The sequence below is a fragment of the Corvus hawaiiensis genome, chromosome 5, assembly GCF_020740725.1.
Source record: "Corvus hawaiiensis isolate bCorHaw1 chromosome 5, bCorHaw1.pri.cur, whole genome shotgun sequence".
Taxonomy (NCBI): domain Eukaryota; kingdom Metazoa; phylum Chordata; class Aves; order Passeriformes; family Corvidae; genus Corvus; species Corvus hawaiiensis.
Genome location: NC_063217.1, coordinates 68,581,916 through 68,605,477, shown reverse-complemented (window position 1 = coordinate 68,605,477; position 23,562 = coordinate 68,581,916). Strand labels below are relative to the sequence as shown.

Sequence of the window (23,562 nt, the reverse complement as noted above, 5' to 3'; positions counted from 1 at the left end):
AATCCTGTGGAGGTAGCACTTAGGGACATGGTTTAGTGGTGAACACAGTGGAGAGCCTGGGTTAATGGTTGGACTTGCTGGCCCTAGAGGTCTATTTCAATCTTAATGATTCTGTGAGTCTAAATTTAACCCTTTTGTGGGTCTTTCTGTTGATGCTCGGTTACTTTATCACCTGTACTGGATTAGACAAAGTGTGGTGTTGCTGCTGCATTAAATGAACAAAAATGAATCTCATGTTTCTCTTGACCACCTGGGATTAACAAATCCGCACCCTCTTCAGAAGAAAATATTTGTTTTTAGGCAACTCAGCAATCTTTAACAGCACCTTTCTCACTTTCATTTTTTGGCCAAACTTGCTTTCTCACACTTATGCACATATTAGCTCTCTTACAGTCATGTGTTATTGACAACATAATTGCTTGCAGCAAGTGCTTCCGCTGTGGGTAGTTCTGATAAACAGTGTAAGTATCTGCAAGGTACGTGCTGCAAAACAGTTCCTTGAGTAACTAATCTGTAGTCCTGTGCATTGTGTGCAGTGACTTAAATTGCTCAAAAGTCATTTGAAATCATGCAAGGAGAATGGCAAACTGCCTTAACCAGTAAGCAGAAAACAGCAAATAAATCCTCTGCCTGAAATCATATCCTCTTACCCTTTACCATACTACTCACACCTCTAAGTGGGCATGTCCATTTCCACCACCTCCACTCTAAAGAACTATTTCCTAATGGTAAGCGTTTCTAACTAGCTTTTCTAAGAATTGAGCATGTGTCGTGTTTCTTCCTAAAGCAGAGCTGGACAGGAGTGATAGTCATAGAGCTGTTTGCTTTGCCTCATTTGTATTTTCTTTAGCCCCAGGAAAGAGATGTGAAACATGAAGTAATCTGGCTGGGGCTGCAATCTCAGTAGCCATCTTAACTTTGCCCTTGAAGCTGATCCACTATGTAGAAAGGGGTGCAATAGTCACAAGAAAAGAGATAGCACAAGTGACACAATGACTCGCAGAGCTTAAGCATGCCTGCAGAAGGACTGCTGGCATCTACTCTCTGCATGCAGCAGCATTTGTGCAATTTACATTCAGCTGTCAGTGACAGCCCAGAAAAGAGGACCTGACTTGAATGAAAGATTACTGAATGCTATTTTCACCCTCTCTTTGTATTTTAGGACCAAGGACACCAGTTTGTATCATTTGACATTAGCTCTTTACTGCAGACATTTAATTTAGCCAGGAAAATTACTTAGCTAAGCTTCTGTAGTTGTCAGCAGAGTCTTTTCCTGATTACAATTCAGAGCCTCTTTGCTTTTTGCTTTGAATTGCCTTTTCACTGACTGCTGGAGGAACTGTTTCGGTTTTGGAGACAACACTTCAGGAGGAAACACTCCGGAATGAGTGTCCCCTCCGAAGGGAAAAGGGCCTCCCCTTTTCCTCCACCAATGAGACAAATGGGTCACAGCAAGTGAATGTGGAAAAAACAAACTGTTTATTAACACACAAACAAAACAGGGTAGAACAGGAAAAAAACCCCCAAACCTCAAAATACAAAAAGTTCCCGGGGAGGGAACAGACACCCGGGCTCGGACCAGCCGGGGCCACCCCCGCAGGCTCCCCGCACCGGCGAGGAGGGAAGGGAGGCAGTGAGGCAAGGGGGAGGGAAAGGCAAAAAGAACAAGAAGAACGCACCAGGAGCTTTTCCCAGCTATCCGGAACACAAAGAAACCCAAGGAGCAGCCCAGCGCTCCCGGCGCGCTCCCTCGCCAGCCCCAGAGCCCCCGGGCCGCTGGGCCCGGCCGCTGAACTGCCCCGCGCTCGGCCCGGCCCCGGGCCCGCCTCAAAGGCCCAGCGCCCTTGGGCAGCGAGCGGCGGCTCGGGAGTAAAGCGGCTTCGGAACGTCACCCCGGGACAGGATGGACTTTGCCAGGTGACATATTTGCCAAAGTAGGTACCTGAAGACCCTCGCACCAAGTATCCAACCTGGTATGTTTTAACTGCACAGTGAATGACTATTTGATTTGCCCCCTCGTAGGCAAAGGTGGGATTGCTTACATGCTGGTTTGCCTTAGAAGTGTCAATTCCTTTTAAGTGAGGTAGTTCTGAGGGCACAGAAAACTTCCGTCAAATTAGGAAAGAGTAGTAACTTGTAAAAGAATATAGCTTGGTAATCCTACACGGCATACACTCTGGCTTTAGGGGCCTTCAAGTTAAGCAGGTGCTGAGTCAGGTATTTCGGGACTGGAGCTCTGGATTTGGTATTTCTACCTTAGTTCTGTAGTTGGAGTCCAAGGTTGCCTCTACTGATTGTGTGCTCTGATGTTTTAAGTTGGCAATCTAAATTTTAGTGGTAGAATGTCTGGACCCAAGCTATCTGAAACCAGAATTTATTCCCTTATCATTTACTTCATGGCTGCTGTTACATCGTTGCTGTCGATATTTTAAATTTATTCTTTAGGTCCTTGTCTTGCTCTGGGAAGTTGGGATGAAGTTTTTGAGTTTTGTGGTGTGCTGTGCTGTTTGCTGTAAGACACTGTATCTTGCACATGTGAAGTAAGACATTTTCCAAATAAGGAAGGGACAGGGAAAGAAAAAGATGTTAATTGCACGCTTGCTAAGAAAGATAAATGAGTGTGTCAAATAGAAAAGGACAAAATTGAAAGGAAAAGACATTGGATTTTTAGGGTTCTCAGAGGGCATTAAAACAATAAAAGTGAAAAATAATAAAATTATAAGAAGTGTTCAAGAATCTCTTTAAAACATTAATTGGGTGCTAAAAGTGAATACACATGCGCAATACTTCCTTTTAACAGCAGTAACCTGAAATGACCACCTGCTGTCTCTGCAAGCTTTCAGAGTGCTTGCCCCCTTTGCAGCTCCTTTCCTTTGATACACTTTGGCAGAAGAATCACAAGGCCTGTGGCTGCTCGAAGTGTGGCTTGGGAGCTGTAGGCTCCTCATCAGTTTATGATCTATTTTTTAAGACATGGCATTTTTCCTCTGAATGGCATCCTGCTGGTGTTGTGTAGTTAATCTGCTGGAGTACTATAGGTTCATGTGCCAGTATAACTTCTTTTGTTGGTCAGAGGCAGGGTTAATAATGATAATAAATGAACAGCATTTTATGAAATGTCAGATACTGTCAACTGTGAAAACCATGTTGATATTGCTTATTTATGGACTACTGAGTTAGAAAAACATTAGCAAAATACCATGATAGTCATAAAACTACACTGTTTATCTTTGACTAACATGTGCCTGAGGAAGGGGAACTTTCACAAATATAGATGTGGAATAGAAACCTAAGTGAGAGAACTGGTTACTACTGACAAGGCAGGAGAGAAAAGGGGGAGGAACATTAAAATTGTCTTGTAAGTGTATGGCTTGTAGGAGACAATTAAATAAAACAAAAGTAACATCACAGAATCATAGAGTGATTTGGGTTGGACGAGACCTTAAAGACCATTTATTTCCAACCACCTGCCATGGCAGGGATACCTTCTGCTAGACCAGGTTGCTCAGAGCCCTGTCCAGCCTGAACAGCTGAACAGTTCCAGGGACGGGACATCTACATCTTCTCTGGGAAACCTGTTCCAGGACCTCACACCCTAACATTAAATAATGTTTTCCTAATATCTGTTCTAAACCTACTCTCTTTCAGTTTGAAGCCATAACCCAAATATTAATGCAGTTAATCTTTTTTATCAACTGAGAACCAGTTGAAAATAGTGATGGCTGCTTGGACTCAGAGTCCAAGCAATATTTGTAACATGAAAGCACTGTACAGATGTATTACTGCCACAGTTACAGTTTGAGATGAGACTGAGCTATAGAGAGGGCAAGCAGCTCCCTAAGGATAGCAAATGTACCACTACATGTGTTGAGTTCAGAGCCTGAGCAGTGCCAGAGGTCCAGGTTGCCTGGCATGGGGTTTAGAAGGGCATGTGAGCAGAAGAAAGGGACCATGATCTTTTAAAGAAGGCATCTTAAAAGTTGTGTGTAAAATGAGTTTGAGCTGCTGGTGCAGTCCAGTTTCAGAAGGATGGGGAGGGTGGAGTGGCTCATGTGAAAGATTTTCTATATCCTGCCCTAGAGCTGCACAATCAATACATGCTGAAGCTGTGGTTTTCTTTGGAGAGGTGGTGGTTATTTCCTCTAAAAGCCAACTGCTTTTCAGCAGGTAAAAAATAAGACATGTTAGAAATAAGACATGTTATACTCTTACTGTTACATAGATGTTGTTACAGGCCCAGCGTGGCCCTCAGGCTGGCCCTGCCTCAGTTTCCCCTTAAAACTTTGTAATTCTCTCTCCACAGGACAAGTAAAAAATTCTTTACCAATAGTGTATTTAACAAAAAAAAGGGTGTTTGACACTGGATTTATATTTTCCATAATAGGAGAGTGCCTACATAGGAGAGTGCCTCTAAGTTGAGGATTAGTCATTTAAGCTTTCCAAATGCAATTTAAATTGTAAATGTAAACTATCAGAAGGAAACACCTGTAAGTATTAAACCAGACAGTGCTGACTTTCAACCATATCAATAATTTGTAACAGGACAATGAATTTGTACCATCCAATCAAAACAAATAAAGAGTATCTTCTTATTATCATAAAAGCAATAAAAAGACTTGCACAGCATTCTTTAGCTAATTTGTCTTTCATTCTGCACCATAAAGATAACAAAGTGTGCTGTTCTCTTAGAACATATTGTTTTACTCTGTATATTTTTCATCAGTATAGTCTGGAGTATATTGTTTTTTAATTTGCTGATGAAAACCGTCAATTAGAATTAGCTTGAGTGCTGTGGGAGGATAACGACAATAGATATGAAAGGAACAGAATAGTATCTAGCATAAATTAATGATGCATTTATTGTTCATCTCATTAGCTTGGTGCAGGGCTTATTCTATGAGTAAATAACTTACTGTTGTATCAAAAGCTGGGAGAGTAGAAGGATTTGGTTGGGGAACCATCTAATTATAGTCACTCATCTTAGAATGAAGGACTTCACTCCTTTGATAAAAATCTGATTAAAAGAAACAATATTTTTCCAAATGTCAACATGTTATATACCGTTGCAGCCTGTGCAAATATATTCTGACACCCGTGTCATTTCCTGAGTCTGTCTAAGGCTTGTAAAACTTTCTGTTGAAAAAAAACCCCAAACTCACAACTTAGGGAAGACAAACTGCCTTAAACCTTCTGTAACTCTTAAAAATGCTTTCCATTTAGAGTTCCATAAGCCTACATATAAGCACTTGTAACTATTTCCAATTGTGGAAAAAAATTCTCCCTCATTATGCATCCCAACCTTCTAATACAAGTTACTATGCTAACATTTTGATTATGCTGCTTTTCTATTTCTCTAATCAAGACAGTTATTATAAAAATGACGAAGCCAGAGTTCCAGCTACTGTCACTGGCAACAGTGAAAATTTGTTGCTTAGCAAAGTCTGAAAATACCCATGTGCCTTAGTAAGTGTCTGTTCAAAGGTTTTTTCTTTGGGGACCCATGGATGGATCCTGGGCACTTAACTCGTAGGACAGTTAAGAAACAGGATGCATTCCTGTCACTCTGTGTTCCAGACAGTAAGGAAGGAGGACGGACACATGCAAATAGTTCTATTTTCATGTGCAAGTGTGTTTAATCTAGATAGCTATACTAATAATTCTATGTGTTTGTATTTTAAAAGGTGTCAAATATTAGTATTTTTGAAACTTGAATTTTCTTTAAATGCAGGAAACCAGGAAAGGACAATAAAATTGATTCTGAGGGTTGGGGTTTTTTTTGCACAGAAATGGCCTGATCACCAATGGAAAAATTCTTAACTAGCTACAATATGTTCTCTGTAAATCACTAATAATGTGCCATTCTGAATTCTCTGATGTATAGTGGGTTGTTTTCAATCTTAGGAAAAAGGCAGAATTTTTGAAGATTTACCATCCGGTTGCAAAAAAACAAGCAAAAAAAAAATTAAGTTGTGTAACTGAGTCAGCTGGAATAAATTAAAATAGTCAGATCAATGTGTAGTCCTTCCTCCCATCCACTGTACTGTAGGTATGTAATTTCTAATTAATGTTTAAAATGCAGTTCGCTTTTACTTAATATTTAATTCATAGCTATAAGCGAAGTATGTAATCTAACAGTAACATGAATAAATCTCCATTAAACAATATGCCACCTTAAAAGTATGTGAAAGAGGAAATACAAAGGTGGTTTTGTTCTCTCCTATAATAAAAATAAATATTTCAAAAGCTTATTTGTTTCATCTTTAACTAAACTAAAATTTTATGTGAGATGAGAGCAGCAGAGTAAATGGGGCAGTAATATTTTTTAAGACAAAACTTGCAAAACATAAAGTCTGAAGTACGTGACAACTCCATGCAAGCTGACAATTTTTGAGTATTGCCTTTGAAATCCAACTGTTGTGCCAGATCTCTGACTTGATGATGAAGAAAATGATCTCCTCACTGTTGAGACTAATTTAATCAGGACTGTAAAATTTGGGTCTGTCTCATCCAAAACTAGTCTGCACTTTGTAAGGCAAGCTAAAAAATTCCTTAACTAGAATTAGATTAATTTGATTATTCATATGAGTTTTGAACTGGAATTAATAATAATAATAATAATAATAATAATAATAAAAAGAGGGAGAGAAAATTAAAAAAAAGGAAAGAATCCCCTAGGCTTCTCTGGGTAAATACACAGTGTAATTGTTTTAGTAAAAGCAAGAGAACAGAGTCAATTGGACCATGTTTGCTGTATTTATCCCTCCTGTTGGAAGGAAGAGAAGAAGCACCTCAGAAACATCCTATCTGGTCATTTAGAGGGAACAAAATATGGGTTTGTATCTCTTAAAAAATTAAATCTGAGCATGGAGCGTTTCTCCCTCTTATCAGGAGACACATTCAACAATGCTGACTTTGTGGTTGGGAGTATAAGGGGTCATAAAGCACTGCATTATGTCTTGAAGTACTTCTGAGCTTATAGTTTTATCTCACAAACTATTTACTGTGTAAATCGGAATGAAGAGTTTTGTTCATATTGGATTTCTTGGTGGTGGGAAGAAATAAGGTTATTTCGGGCTTTTTGTGCTGATTATGCCCTTGTACTGGATGAAAAATAAGGGTCATATTTAAAAAAGAAAAACAAAAGGATAAAAGAGGAGTAAGGATTTCTTTATTTCTATTGTGACTTTTCTGGCTGGCTTGTCTGTCTTGCCACGTTAGAGAGTCTGCTTGAATCAGTCATACGGCCAGTCTTTTAGAAAGTGTATTAATTATGGGCTTTGTTCTTAAAGACCCACATATAGGGCCCTCTTTAAATTGTCAGACACAGCCTTAGAAAGAAATTATAGAAGTGTGGGAACAAATTTTAGCAATATGATCCAACCTTGCAAATTCTTTAGGTTTGCATTCTTCTTCGCACAGAAAGTTTAATAGGGGAGAAAAAAACCCCCAACCTGTAAATGTCGAGTTTTAAAATTTATAAAAAAGTGAAATATGAAAAAAAGTCTATTTTGATGACAGGCTGTGTAGAAGAAAGAGAATAAATAATGAGAGCTGTGCTTAAAGTGGCAGCCTTAGATTCAGTGTCTTTCTAGGAATGACAGGCAGCACTGACTTCTTGTTATTCAGTGACAGATGAGGCTGGAGATGCCTTATCGCAAACCGAAGCAACCTTGGTTTAATCATTAATAAAGCGGTGGTAAATTTCTGCCAACACAGACAAACTTTAAAACAAGCTTTAGGTTTGGGCTTGGACATGTGCTAATTTGAGCAAATGGCTACATGTTGAAGGAAGAAGCAGGGGGAAGCAGCAAAAATGTTGGAAAACTAGTCATCATCTTCAGTGAATAAGTACAATTGCCTGCAGGTGTTCAGATATTTCACTTCTGAACACTGAAGGCAGTGGAAAAAAGCTTCCAATCCCATGTGTTACAGAAGACTGATAAAATTTATTCCCTCTCTTGAGACTGAAGAAATGTAATCAAGCATGGAAATGCTCTTCGTGCAGGCAAATCACACTGGCGTGAAGGGAAGAAGAAAATGGAACGCGAGTACATGAATTTTTGTGGTTGGGTTGTCGGAGTGTGGCTTTAGAGATGGCATTGACAATTATTTCCCTTGAGACTAAGAGTTCATAGATGTTTCTCTGATATTGGGTTAAAAATCAGACTCTGCATAACAAATTTATTTTCCATGTTTGTGTCTGGTTATGGAGACAAGGCACTGCTGAGAAAACAGTAGTTGTGTAGTGCAGAAAATCCTGCTCTCATCCAGGCTCTGGCACATGTTTCTGAGTGCCACCTGCTGGCTTTGGCCTCTCACACAACCTCAGTATGCAGGGATTTATCTGAAAGTGTGTGTGCAGTGCCATTTCCTGGGTACATCTTTAGAGAATACGATTCTGTCTGCCTGTCAGCTGTCTCTGGGATATCCAGACCAAAAGACAGCAACTGTGTATGCACTCCAAGGCTTTCCTAGTGTCCATGTTTTACTGGATGAAACTCTAGGTATTGCTGCTCATCTTTGCTCTGCTCTTCTCATGACAGAAAGGCAGTAAGGAAACAAAGGAGAAAAAAAAAGATGAGAAATGCTTATTATTCTGAATAGGAAGAGTTTATCTTGAAAACATGCTGCCTGCATAAATGTGTGAGAGCGCTCTTGTTGAACTATCTGTTCTTGTGTCCAGGCATAACTCAGTAAAATAGGCAGTAAAAGTCATGCTAATAAATCTCTAAAGGACTTTACCTTCAGAATCCCATCCACCATTTGAGCATGGCATGTGTGCTCTGTTTAAAAGGAGAGAATAGGTGCGTGGTAGAAATGCAGCTTGTGGAAATCTAGGTCTGTGATGACTATTTGGCTACAACTGCAGCCTTAGCTACATGATTGGGGTGTTGATAAAGCAAAATACAGCTTGTTCCTTGAAAGGGTCTGCTGTGAACAGACACTGTCTTCCACTGGATGGGAAGTGCCATGATGAAAAGCACTTGTTTATTCTCCTGACTCCCACAGAGACCAGGCAGGAGTAAAGTGGCTTGTAACTCAAATCCGTGTAACTCCCAGTGGATTGCTATTTACAAACTGCCAGAAGACAAGCTGTCTCTCCCCGTGGCATTCTCTGAGGAGGCCTCCGTTTTATCTGTGACATTCATTACACATGTGCCTGCACAGCACCTGTCAGTCACTCTCAGCTAGAGAGACAACCATCACTTCCTGAGACGTTCAGTGAGTTAGCTGAACAAATTTAAAAATACAGAATGTTGGAATTGTGTGAGTTATGGATAACTAAGAAAGCTCTGGTAATGTAGAGAAGCATGTACTAAGCTCTAGACTCTTTGTTCTCTGATTTTGTATTTTTGTAGTCCCTATTCAAGTGTCTCTGTTTTGAAAGTATTTGAGAAATACATTCCTTTGTTTTTAAGCACTGTTTTAAGGACTGAGAATTTAAAATGTGGTATGGTATGATTTGAGTTTTGTTTGGTGTGTGTGGGTTTTGGTTTTGTTTTCTTTTTTTTCCCTTCTGTTTCGGTAACTAGAAAGTTTTTGGGTTTGCTTTTTTTTTGTTTTGTTGTTGTATCTTGCCCAGAGCTATGAACACAGAGAGAGTGCATGGCCCTGTGGCAGTCACAAGGAATCCCACTTCTTTTTCCTGAATCCTCTGCTGGTTTTGACAAAAGTTTTATCAAACTAGGGATGTCTTGAGTGAAATGTTTCAGGGTCAGTTCTTTGGCATTTTTAATGAAAATTTTTCAGCCTGGCTTATAGGGGGAGAGAAAGCAGCTGTAATACATAACAAAACAAATGGGAAGAAAAGAAAGTTGATAGCAAAGAATAAATGAATATAAATGAGAAGTTAGGAATTGAAGACATTTGTAAAGGAAGCAGAAAGACACGAGAAGAAATGGCCATTTAATTAAGGACTTAGAAAAAATTTTTAAAGTGGAAAAATCTAGTAAACCTGGTGCTAGCTTGCCACTATGCGTAAAAGGCAGAAAGGTATGTAATAATACAGGAAAAACAGAGGTAGTCAACAAATATTTCTGTTACGTGGTTTACCAACCACGTTTCTGAATTATGTGTTAACCTGTCCACTTTTTCTTAGTGAAGATACCAAGTTTCCCAGCTCAAGTCTGTTCAGTGATCTCCCCTGGGTGGATTTGGGAAGCACAGAAAAGTGCTGCCCGGGAAATTGTTGATTAAGCACAAGTAGGTAGGGGTCAGCAGTAGCAGAGAAGTTGTAAGGTGGTAAATAATAAGAAATGAGTGGGACAAAAATTACTTAAGTAAAGATTTGGGATTTTCAAGGTTTCATTTTGAACAGATTTTCATTTGTATCTAGATACTTTTCTCCTTAATCTGCCAAATTGCAGCTGTCCCTTCAAATACCTAGGGTTTCTCAGTAGTCTTCATAATGGGAAACAAACAACTTGGCTTTTTTTGTGTTTTAGAAGACAGATGTTCTCTTCTTACAACCCTTTTTACTCCCCAAGCAGGCATCCCATCTGTTGCTACCTTATTGTCTAACTTGCTGGCTTTCCGAAGTGAAGCTTGCTACAGGTTAATGCATAAAATTCAAAGTTAGTGCTGATCCAGAATGCTCCTCTTGGTTCTCTGTGGAAAAGGAACAGGATGATGGGCATATGATGATGCTGAAGCTGAAATACCTTGTTTCAACAATTAATGAGGATGACAATGGGCCTAACCTTGGACCTCTTAAAATCAGCATTTCTTTATAGTATGTCCAAATGTTACAGAAAAATTGTCCCAGAGGACCACTGCCATTGCTTTTCAATAAAACTGACACTGGAAAAATCCAGAAGATGAGAGGAAATCTATTGTTGAGCCAATACTTTGAAAGGGTGAAAGAGGTTACAATGGTAATTATAGGCCTGTCAGACTGACATGCATCTTAGGCAAAATAATGGCATGGCTGATATAGGACTCAATTATAAAGGATGAAATAAGGGTAATAATAACTGTTAGACTTGTGGAAGACAGATACTGTAAAGTTGATATGACACCTTTTTGATGAGATTACAGTTTGGGTTGATAGGTCTAAGAGAGCAGTTGAAGTAAGGGAGGCTTTTTTATGGGAAAAGGGGACTTGGGAGGGCAAAGAATTTTGATTAAGCAGCTAGAAGAGTACAAAGTCATCTCAGTACATACTGTATGCATGAGGAGTGGCTAAATGAGTGATGAGTAATCATCAAGCAGTCACAGGTCTTGTGGTCTTAGTCAGGGGTGGCCAGACAGTATTCCAGGGCTTGCCAGTGGCCTGGAATAAACACCATCAATGTGCAGATGATGCAAGGACCTTCCTTGAATCACCGATGAGTCTGTCTGTATTTGTATGAGCAAGGTAAAAATGCTCTTGTTTTCCCCAGGTTCTCAAGTACTTAAGGGATATTTTGCAGTCCTCTAATAAATACAGGTGTGTCTAAAGTTCCACCAATCCCTGTGGTAATTCTGTCAAGTAACACCAATTCCCTCTTGGCAATTTAGAAAGAATGCTTTGCAAAAATGTGAATTTTAAAATAATATTTACTATTATTACCTCTGCCATATGAATATCCTGGTTAATTACAGGCATTCTATTTGTTCTTTCACCATGACTTCCTCCATTTAAAAATTTTTCCTCCTTGGTAAAATGTATTGAGATCTGCTGATGAGATGGTGTCTGTTCAATAATATTGCAAGCAGAAATATTTTACCTGATGCTGTAGCACCAGTCTTTAGAGAATTTGAATTGTAGATAATCTTCAAAGACATTTTCCTCTGTCATCATTGTGCTTTTTCTAAATTGCATGGGATGAAGATTCTGGGAGTACAGGCAGTGTAAGTGAGAGTTCCTTGAGGTTAGAAAACCCCAAGTACCCCAAATAACTTTGGAAAACTGTCATTTCTAAACATTTTGTCTGCACAATTGCTAATCTTTTTAATCAGTTCAATACTCTTGTTGTTGGGTCCCACTCTACAGCACACAGCCGTCCTTCTCACTGAAGCTGAATTGTGTTGTTATTTTGATCAGCTCAGATGAGTAGATATAAAATTAATAATATTAGCAATATCTTACTGGACCTTCATTATTCATCTATCTTTTTAAATATTTTATGAATATACCAGGTGTCTGAATTATATTTGTTCTGTCAAAGGCTGTAGGGGAAGTAGTCAAACATTATAAATTCCAAATTGTATATTATTATTATTTTTATTATGTTTTATCATTATTTTTGTTCTTTCTTCACTTCTTATCGATGAACATCAAAAAATGTATCTCTCTGTAATGAAGAATTGTTGTTTATTGTTTGGCAGTTCAATTTAGACATGCTACACTGTAGATTGGCACATTTCTTTCCTACTCATTAGCAGGGAGTTCTTTAGTCTCCTCTTTCTCTGCTTTTTTTAATAATCACAATATCCCACTTTTCCAGTGGGACTTAGCCTAAGATTGAGCAAAGAATTAGACTCACATCAGACAGGCTGGACTTATAATAATGCTGAAGTAATATAACATGAAAAATGGGACCTTCCTGCTCTACGTATGGTTTTAATTATTGTCGCTTTTGGAGTCTAATTAAAAAAAAATACACTAGAATTCAAAAAAATACACTAAGGAATAGAACCAATGTTAAAAAATCTGCTTTATCTTTTGAAATGGAAGTATTCTGGTCCAAACATGGTTTAAATAATCTGCTGTTTAAAAATTATATTGGGAACTGTTTATTGAATAGGAGCTTTTGAGATTTCTTATTAATAAAAATATGGATTTTAAAATTTCTTATGTATATTTGCATTTTTATTTTTACCATATTGGCAAAATAATAAAATTGTTTTTTAGCTATTCGAGCACCAAACTGATCATCAAAGGATCATATTGTAGCCATATAAGCAATCTCTTTTTTTTTTTTTCCTTGCTACTTTTATTAACTTGGAATTTTTGGGTTAGTGAATGTAAGTAAAAAATATAAGAAACCAAGTCTTAATATTTTCTCTGAAGTGTAACCAAATGAATTGTCTTCATACATTTTTATGACATGATATTCCTAGAATATCATCCTAATTTGCCACCAGATTTAAATAACTTTGGAATTCAAACACATTTTTAACCTAGTGTCAGTTTAATTTGCTGATGTTGTATGGTTGAAGTATTTGCACAGATTTGTCTTTTAGTTAAGGATGGTCAATATATGAGAGAAAATAATATTTAAGTTGATTGTGAAGTGATTAAACAACATTAGGGCATGGTCTTTTTGATGTGTTCTTGCTGCGCTGGTAGTACAGAGGTGATCTCTACAGCCTTGTTAAAACTGTGTGGTAGGGACCTATACACAGCTAACTGAGGATTGATCATGTTCAGATTTATTTAACTTCAGTTAAAAGTCCTTTTTCTTCATCAGGACTTGGATCAGGTCCAGTGATATTAACACAGTTAGAACATCTTTGTACCATACAAGCAGCCTAAAACATACTCTTGAGGAGTTTGTTACTTTTATTCTTACTTGCTGTGGATTCTGCCAAAATATGATTGTACTTTGCGTACTTAAACTATCTGAGTCTATTTTTCTTCTCAAAACCTCTATATGTCAGGCTACACATTTTAGGGAGGCATAAACGTTTTAAAAGCTGTATGAACAATGACACTTGGAGAGTACCTTTATTCAGGTACTGTTTGTCTGTCTCTCAAGCTTTCTTGAGTGAGCAGAGTTTACACATGTAAATGTCTTGGTGTGCCTGTGCCACAGTGATTTGCCTTTGGGCACATGAGAGAAATTAATCAAAAGCCCCCAACTGAACTTGGCTGTTTCTGCATCCTAGGTCAGCCTCCTTAACCACCATGTCACTCCTGCTGTTGTGCTGGACCTAACCTTGATGTAAGAGATGTGATTATTGTCATAGGCTAGCTGGCTCAGTTGAGTACATAAACAAGACATGTTTAGACTTAAACCCATTTCTGAGATTAGAAATAAAACATAAGACTGTGGTTGGATGTACCCTTTCATTTCTTGATTACCTTGTAATCCAGAATAGATATCCTAAATTTTAAAGCTTGCAAGTATAGCTGACTCAGAAAGATAATAATTTAACACTGAGGGGTTTGCTGTTCCAGTTCTCTGCTATTAAATATCTGCACTATTAAGTACTGGGAAAATGACAGGACTGGGTGACCTCTGATCTTTGAAACAGAGGTAATTCTGCATATACTCAGGTTACTCTGACAAAATTTTGACCTCATTATGAATAACGGTGAGATTCTTCTGATTTCCTCTGCTAGAAAGATGCTACCTGATTGCTGCCTTTCCTTGCTGGTGAACCATTGAACGATCCTGGTATTTCTTCTCTTTTTGAGGGCAGAGGTGAAAGCTGTCTGATTGCTTGTCTGCTAATCCCTCCCCAGTAGCTTTTGAACCAGCTGTTTGGCTTCATCTGGTTTGGAACGAAGGTAGGAATCTTGAAAGTGCAAGTTTCATGAAAACCCAAAGCTGTGAAGAAAGAGCAAAAATGTTTGTCCTCCCCGTGCTCTAAGAGAAGTCCAGAAACAACTCAGCTGTTACATACTCTGGTTGGTTGCAGGCAGCAGGTCAGTCAGCATGAAAGTAAATTGTCTGGTGACTGCATGCACCGTCTGTTAGCAACTGGAAAAGTCACAGGGATGCTTGTAAAGGTGGTGTGGAGTACAGCGGGGTAAAAAAGGAAGCCATGAGACAATAGATGGCTCTATGGTAGTAGAGGTATAAGGGGAAGGGAAGACAAACATCAATAAGAAAATCTGCCTCATCATCTTTCTGAGCTCAGAAGTTCTCTGGAAGTGCTAGTCATGGTAGTATTGTAACAATGAAGCTATTTGAATGACAATAGCATACTTCTTGATATTAAAAAAGAAAAATATAGTGCTGTGAACGGGTCTTGGTGTGGGAAGGAGAAATGCAGTTCAGAACTTATGTCATTCTAGACTGTAGAAACCTAAATTAGTGAAGTTAGATTCTAGAGAGATCATTTTGAAATGACTGCTGGGTTTTTGGGGATGAGGCTGTGAGAATGTGTACTCCAGTGCAGTAAGGTGTTGTGTATGCCACTGCAGTAATGCAAGGCACTCTGAATGTTGGGCTGCTGCATAATTCAGATCACTCTTTTTAAAACTTGTTAATGGAGCTCTTCACATCTTCCTGCTGCAGAGTTTGTTATAGTTTGCTGTAAAAAACATTTTCCCTCTATTTTTTTAAAAAGAGGAAAAGGGAGATATCTGCATAAAATTAAGCAGGAATAAATTTTGTATTTACTATTTATAGGAATCTAGGTGGGTTAGCTGAGTAGTAGTTTCCTATGTAACAGTATAGCTAGCATTCCCCTGGCCACTGAGTTGTATAGTCTGTTCTTGGGAGTCTAGTTTCCAAGCAAATGCTGGAAGCACACTGGAAGGAACCCATGGTTTTGACAACTGCACTGACCTTTCAAACTGCACTGATCTTTCAAATATGTGTTTCCATGCTTTCCTTGCAATGTCAAAAAAGTTGTACAGATCTAATCCAAATTTAAGTTATAAACATCTTTAGTAAAATGCTGTTTATATCATGTCCCTAGCAGAAAAGGCATTTTTGAGTATCAAAATTTTCCTATTAAACTTGACTAAAATATGTATTCTACATTTGAGATTTGAAATCTCTGGATGGTTACGCCTTGGAAATGAAAGGGGGAGTAAGGGATTTTAACAGGAAAGAAGCATCATGAATAGTGAGTGTAATACGCAGAACAGCACAATAAAATACAGCCACAGAATTTCTTTGGGCAACTTGCAGATGTTCTGGTGTAACCTTAGTGGGAAGTAATGTAAATGTTTTCTCATTTAGAATGTTCCAGTTTTCATCCATTAACTGGCAAGTGGTGAGGTTAACTTTAACTTCCAGTGAGAAACACCTGACTTTTATTGGTGACTACATTTGGTGTAGCAGGAAGAAATTTGCCGTTCGCACATGCGGAGGCAAACAAAGAACTCCATCAGATCGGGATGGAACTGGGGCAGATTAATTAGGTCCCTGAGCAGCCAGTCAGGGACTTCTGGGCTCTCTGCTGTGCTCTCACACTCTCTTCAGAGCCTGGAGTTTGCAGATGCACGAAGCAATGGCCAGACTCTGCTCCCGTTACAGTATGTGATAAAACTCCCAGTTGAAGCAAAGTTAAGCCAATACTGTGCATATCTGAAAATCCATCCAAAATGTTCATCAGTGGTTACTCTGGAACATGGATAATGAAAACTATTTGCTGCTAAGGGCATGAAATATATTCCTCAAGACATTTCTAGCTGTTGTTGTCCACCAGTTCAGCATATAAGTATACTTATTTTAATACAACAGGCTTGTCTAGTACTTTAAATTCAATGCAGTAAAATGTGATAGATATTATTCTGTCTGCATTTGCTGGTGAAAATGCGTGCACATCATAGATAAAAAAATAAAATATTAATTACTTTTAAATACACGCAATTTTCCACCTGGGGACAGAAAGACAGAAAAATGCTAGTCATGTAGCTTAATGCACTAATAGAAAGGCACTCCAGTACCACACTGACATTAGAGACATTAGAGGTATAAAAGCCTCATTAGAATATTTATAACTGGTAGCTTGTAAGCGATCCAGACAAAAGAACATGTCTTTAGGCTTTTGTAATGTATTGCATACATTTACAGTTGTGTAAAAATAGTTATTATTTAGAATGCATTCCTTAAAATATGAAGGTATTTGTTAATGCGCAATATATGGCATAGCTGTGGATCAGTTATTACCTTGCCTTTTTCTTCTTTCTTTCTTTGTTTTTTTAATTTTTTTTTCTTTTTTTCTCCCTCTGGCTGCATAGCTGGCTCCGTGGCTATCTATTATTAAAGATGTAAGAGAGGAACATTTTAGTTTTCTCACAAAACCAAAGCTGCCATACTAGAAATATATCCTTATATTTATTCTCTGAATTTAACTTAGTGTTAGAAGAATGTTTATTCCTATGCATTATTCCACGCTGTTGCACAGAAAAATGTGATGATAATGATGACATACCTGGAAATATCACAGCAGTCTTTCAATAAATCTGCTTATATGTCACGACAAAGTCATTTAATTTCAGGCAAATGTGCCTAGAGGCATTCAGTTCATTTTGGTTGAAGTTTGTTCCACAGATTTGAGGTCTCAGGGTTTTGAAGGTCGTGGTTTCATAATCACTGTCTTTTCTAAAGGGACAAATCAAAATGGAATGGTTTGCAAGTTATTCTGATACTGTATTACTTTCACTGAAAATTCTAAATCCCTCCACATGCGCATGAGAAGTGAGGGAAGGAAACTCCCCAGAAATGCACTAGTAGCTAGGCTTTCTTTGCAGAGGTTGTTATTTTTTAAGCTTTTAATGTCATACCTTGTACCTTGTAAAATTACAAAAGACTGATTCCCCTTTGTGTTGGGAAAATGTTAAGCTAGAGAACAATCCAGTAAGAAAACTTAGAGACAACTAGAATCCAGAATCTTTGGCACCAGAAGAACCCCATTGTTCTATTAATTAGTAGGTAGATCGTAACATACCCTTCTCTGGTTTTGGGGGGACTGAACACTAAAAAAGAGTGCAATTAGATGTATGAAACAGTCTGTTGGCTGCCTGTGCTAGCTGAGGTCCATCACCATTCTGATTATACCACGATATCATGACTCTACCATTTATGTGTTCATTTTTGTGTTGTGCCCTGAAGAATGCAACAGGTGTGATTCTCTGTAAATGTGAACAGCTTCTGGTTTGTAATCCAATCACAGCTCTGCTGGTCCACCCCAGAGAACACCTGATTGTGACCAGTGGTACTCGGAGCTGTCACTAGGCCTACTATTAATAGTCAGGGTGTTTGTGTTCTACTTTTAGCCTTGAAGAAAAATATTCTTTGAACAATATGTTACTCATTATCCTAAGGGGTAAGGGGACTAAGCAGTTTACTTGCCACCTTAATCACTGAAGTTTATTATCAGTAAAGTTTATTTTGGGGTTCGACCTGAGGTAGTTAAGGGGTTACCAATAGGCATAATTTTTTTGACCAAGGGATAGATCACAGAATGTATAAATAAGTTTGGTGTTTTGCCCTTTCAGAAGAATACCATAACATTGACAAGATTAAAAATCTAATAAACAATGAAAATTGGTATGGAGTCAGTGCAGACAAGACACTATGTCACACCTCTAGGCCTTTTTTCCATAGAAAAGCAGCATCTGTTTAACTGAACTCACATTTAAATTAATCAATTTAGTTACAATCCTGAAGCCCTCATATAAACCTAAATGGCTTTACAAAAGGCTTATATTGATTTACCTTAAGTAGATTTCTTACTGATTTAAGCTAAATCACAAGAAACTTGTTGCAGGCCAGTTTAAAAGTGTTTATACAGATCTGTACTATTTAATTAAATAGACCTACAAAAATAGTTTTAGTGAGAAAAATGCAATGTTTGTATTTAGACTGCCAAAGTCAATGTGCATTTACTTTCCTTTTGCTCATAATAATAATAATTCATTATTATACAATTATATGTAAAGAAAGCTCTTTCACATGATGAAACAAGAATTAAAATGGCAATACTATGACAAAATTTCAAAATGCACTGGAATTTTTAGGCTGAGCATAATTATGTGACTGAAAAATTTACACAAATTAAAAAATAAAAACCTTCTAAGTGTGTTCACTGGTTTTGTTCTACAAGAAAAGATGTGAGATTACAATCTTTGGAAGTAGACCTTGTTAGGAGACCTTCCTTTTCCCCAGAACAGCATAGCCTTGTTATGCCACTGTACTCAGTAGCTAGCTAATTCTCTAAGACAACTGCGCCTCAATATAAGAAGAATTTCTTCTCACTCTTTTTTCTGAAACTGATAACTGACTACAAGTCTCCTAGGCAGACGCTGTAGCCACCAGATCGTGTAGCACTTGGGTCTCTCTTGTCCAAATGAAACATTTACTTCTAAACAGCAGGACAATTTTCCAAAATAGGAGCTTTACAAAGGGGTGATAATATCCAGAAGATATCTTCCCTATCCTGGGACTCAAAAGACCTGGAGTCATGTCCCTTCTTCAGATTTGTAAAACTTCAGCGACAGTCAGTAAGGAAGAACTGTCCCAATTACCTTCTAAAATATGATCTAGACTGCAAACAGAAAGGATAACTGGAACCCAGGTCTCCTGCCAAGCACTGAACACTTCTGCTGCAGTACTGTAAAGCCAGTGCTGTTACCTTGTTCTTCCTCCTACTGTTGGAGTTAGTTATTAAAAATAAATATTCACGGGACTATTGGCAGACTATTTCTCTAATTTAAATTAGGGTAATCTCCTGGGAATTAATGGATTTGGACTATACCTAGGCAGAAATGGTTTTGTTTCTCTCTGTTCTTTTTTTTTAACTTTTCCTTTTGTTTTGAGTACTAATTTCACTATGAACCTGAGGAGTCTTTCTGGAGAAAATATTTGTTGAGGCCAGCATGTTTCTATGAGCAGTTTTGGTTGACTGACAGAAAAAAAAGAGATTAAAAAATCGCAAGATTAAGTTTATATGCTTTTGAATTAAAGGGGCTGCAAAATAATTGGAAGATAATCTAGAAAGTTTTTTAATGAGGAATTTTGTGGTACTAGTTGTAAGCTCCTGGTGTATGCTTCTGAAGTCTGAAATTCAAAGGCAGCATAACTTGGAGGGTGGTAGAGACTGTATTATTTGGAGCCATTTCTAACTTCTCAAAGGACAGAACTCAAAATGGTGGGTAAATCTACACAAGTTCAGTCATGTTTTTAAATCTCCACTTTGTAAAGTGTCTCCTTGTAATGAAGAAAAGGATGTTAAAACTGAGATTATAAAATTCAGGTCCTGGGCAAACATAATGATGGTACGCTTTTTTTATTACACAAGAAGCTATATTTAAAAAAGGCATGACATGTACAGTTCATAGAGAAATTAAAGAAGTGAGTCCAAATCATTATTCTGGGATGTTAAAGTAGCATGCGAAATAGGTGGCAAAATGAGCAGCAATGATCAATTCACTTTGCTGCTGAAGTGAACAAAATCACAAAGAGACAGTGGGGCCACTGACAGGATGAAACTTTGACACAACAGAGGGCCAAAATGAATTCTTCCCCCTAATAGTTATGAACTGTGGAGGTGGTAATATTCCAGGAACAAAAAGAGATTTTTGCTCACGTTTTTCCCCCTTTCGTTCCCAGCACATGAAACATTAAAAGCCTTTATCACTGTAGGAGAGCAGATTATAATAAAGCAATTAGAGTGATCAAAAGCAGACGAAGAATCACGCTCAGAAAAATCATGTATTAGCCTTCAAAAATTATTAGCAATAGAAAAGAAAAGTCTTCTACCAAGAGGATTAAAAGACGTGATCAGTAGTATGGAAGGGAAAGATGTTTTTGTAGAATAGTGGGAACTACAGGAACACCCCACATTTTCTTGGGGAGATACAGAAAGCACTGGTAAAACTACAGGATAGTCAGACACAAAACATGCCATCCACTGCAAGGTCTGTTGGCACTGATTTATAAAGAGGACACTGAGACTGACAAATACGTGGTTTTCGAACATTGCTAAATTAGTAGCTAACATTGAAACAGCTACATGGCAGAACTGACTGAGGTTTTAGGAAAACATTTGATACTTAGATAAATTTACAAAACCATGAAACATTATATCAGCCAAAGCTGCTGAAATAGAATGAAGAGTAATGTGGGCTGAGCAAACATACAATAGTAAACAACAGCATGATTAGAAAATGTATGATGAACAGAAAATCAGTATGAAAACTGATTTGCTTTTGCTCTTCACAGTATCATTCACAGGATTACCCGTAACCAGGTTTACTGATTTGTGAGAGGAAAAAGAGAATCAACAGTAGTATCTCAAATTTTGAAAAAGCACCACTGGCTTAATGGAGAATTAAAAATTACACATTGATTACTCTCCAGTCTTTCTATGTGCTAATGATACACACACTTGCTGGTGTTTCCTGCTTAGTTTGCAGCATCTCAGGAACATCTAGAAACTATTGATCATGGTGAATGGGAGGAGCTGCAAAGGAAGTATTTGCTGGAATCTAGAACTGTTAGAAATAGCTATATAAACAAGCATAACTAAACAGAGACAAATTGAACTTCCACACTTATTTCAGCACTGTCTTTTTATATGCTGCTGCCTCAAAATGAATCGTGTGCTCCCTGTACAGCCTTATTTCACTAAAGTATTTCCAGTTTGTCAAAAACTATACAGAGTGGTATCACATACAAAAAGGTATTATCTTCTTGTTGGAGAGAAGTGAAGGTAACATTACTGTGATTCATTTTTAACGCTGGGTAATACTTGGAGATGCATCATGGATACATTTGTTATTGTAGTGGAATAAACCATACTGTGCAAGGCCTTGAAGAATGGTGTTAGATGTAGGGTGTCGTACAGTACATTACAGCTCTGCTGCTGCACTTAGGACTCGCTTGACACTTCTATTATCCTCTCCCGATTTATTGCTGGTGTTCATATTACAGAAGCATCTAGAAGTCCCAGCTGAAATCATGCCTGCATTGCTCTGCAGAGCTTTTGCTCTGAGTGGGAAAGATGTGGAAGTGGGAGGGGAAACAAAAAAGATGAAGTGACTTGCCCTGTTCACTCGGGAGGTGAGAGATGAGGGGGGTCTGTGCTGGAAGCTGGGTAGCCACACAGGCAGAGACCTGAACATGCAGGCATTTGCTTTAGCTCTCTATGGGTTTGTTAGCTCAGCTCTCTGGTAATACAGTCTCACAGTTTTCAGCTGAGAACAAATCTGCCAGCAAACAGAATGAGTTTGCACCTACCTATAGTAGTACTGAGGGCCATATTCTCACTGAGAGCATTCTGTTTAAAACCTGTGTTTTCCAGTTTTCATTCCAGCCAACTGGTCATTATATTACATGCCCCATTTGGATGTACTTTTATGTCAGGAATTGTTGCTGTCTTATTCCAGCTGGATTACTTGCCTAAAAACCAGATAGTTTTGGGGTTTTAATTTTTTTTTTTATGTAGCTCAGGTGGTCATTTCCAAATAAGCAAATTTTGCTCACCTAGTGTATTTATAATAGTCACTGCTTACAGTGGGATGGGATTGCTATGAGGGAAAATACTGAATAGTTCAGTAACAGAATAGGAATCTACAAATACAATACTGCAATTTTTCTTTGGCTGTTTGCAAAACAAGTTCCTGAATGCTCTTTAGTTTAGCTTTTATATTAATCAAAGGTATATTTATAGGTATCTATTTTAGTCTACATGCCTAGAGAATGCCTTTATCCTTATATGAATTATTAACGGCTAAAAATGCTCCATGGTCTTTTCAGAGTTGCAAGGGATAATCAGTCTTGGAGATTGCAATGAATGGAAGTATTGATTTGCTAATATGAAGTAATTTGTGTGATCTAAATACAGTGCATACAATATGTGCAAATTGATTCCAGTTAATCATTTTTGACTGTTCTCCTAAATCTTGGTAAGTGAGAACACCGGCTTTCTCTACTTGGATTTCTTGGTGGCTTTCAAAGGATTGATTTTTCCTTTAAATATTTGGGCCGCAATCCAGTTTACCACTTGGTGGCCTGCTTAGATTTAATCATGTGAACATCCATAATGATTTTAACACAAAAAAACCACTTCATGCTTAAATTCAAAGGGATGTTGACGTATTTTGCTGCACAAAGGTCTAAGCTTGCATCTTATTTGATTTTCATTTGATAGTAATTACTGGACAAAAATATTATCAGCTTCATGTTAGGTGATACTAGATTAGTTTGAAAAAACAGAGCAAAATGGAGTTAAATTAAATGCACCCATTATGCAGCACACATTTACTACACAATCAATGAAAGATTTACAGGATTAATTAATCTAAACAACTCATAAAATTGTTTTAAATCGTTTTGATGGGAAATGCATGTGTTGTTAATTTTGAATTTATCAGCCTACAAATAAGTATACACATTTTAAAGGAATGGTAACAGCTAATACTTGTCCGTAATTTCTATAAATATATTTATTAAGCTATTTTAAATAGAATGGTCATATCTGAAATGTGAAGATTGTATGGCATGAAAAGACAAGCTTGTAGATTAAATAAAACCAGGCATTATTGAAAAAAATGTTTGAAATTATTATTAGCTTCCATATCCTAGTATCCTGATCACAGTGCAAATTGACTTAGCAAATTATAGTCTGCCTATCTAAAGTTTCCGCTACAACTGAATTTGAGTCATAAAGCACCTCTCTACTTCCACTTTCAACCTATGCTTTTGTGCTTTTTTTGCCTTTAATACAAATCAATTATCTCTGGACTGTCTGAATTCCAGTAATATATTGAATAGCAAATTGCATATTATTTTTTTTTTCTGTACTGTATTCTGATGGACCATAATCCTACAAAAAGCTTTCAGTCTACACACAAAGACATCTAACATAAGGACTTAGGCAGCTGCATGGCCATATCATTACTCACATCACTTTTTGTATTTTTCAATGCATATTTGTATCAAAATAGATGTG

At 37.7% G+C, this 23,562-nt stretch overlaps 1 long non-coding RNA gene across 1 annotated transcript in view; it reads left to right on the top strand.

Moving 5' to 3' along the window:
• Window positions 1–1,648: 1,648 nt before the first annotated feature.
• Window positions 1,649–23,562, top strand: part of LOC125326722 — a 43,770-nt gene continuing 21,856 nt past the window's right edge. Inside the window, exon 1 of the long non-coding RNA XR_007203962.1 lies at window positions 1,649–1,934. This is a non-coding gene — a long non-coding RNA (uncharacterized LOC125326722). The remainder of the gene's footprint in view (window positions 1,935–23,562) is intronic.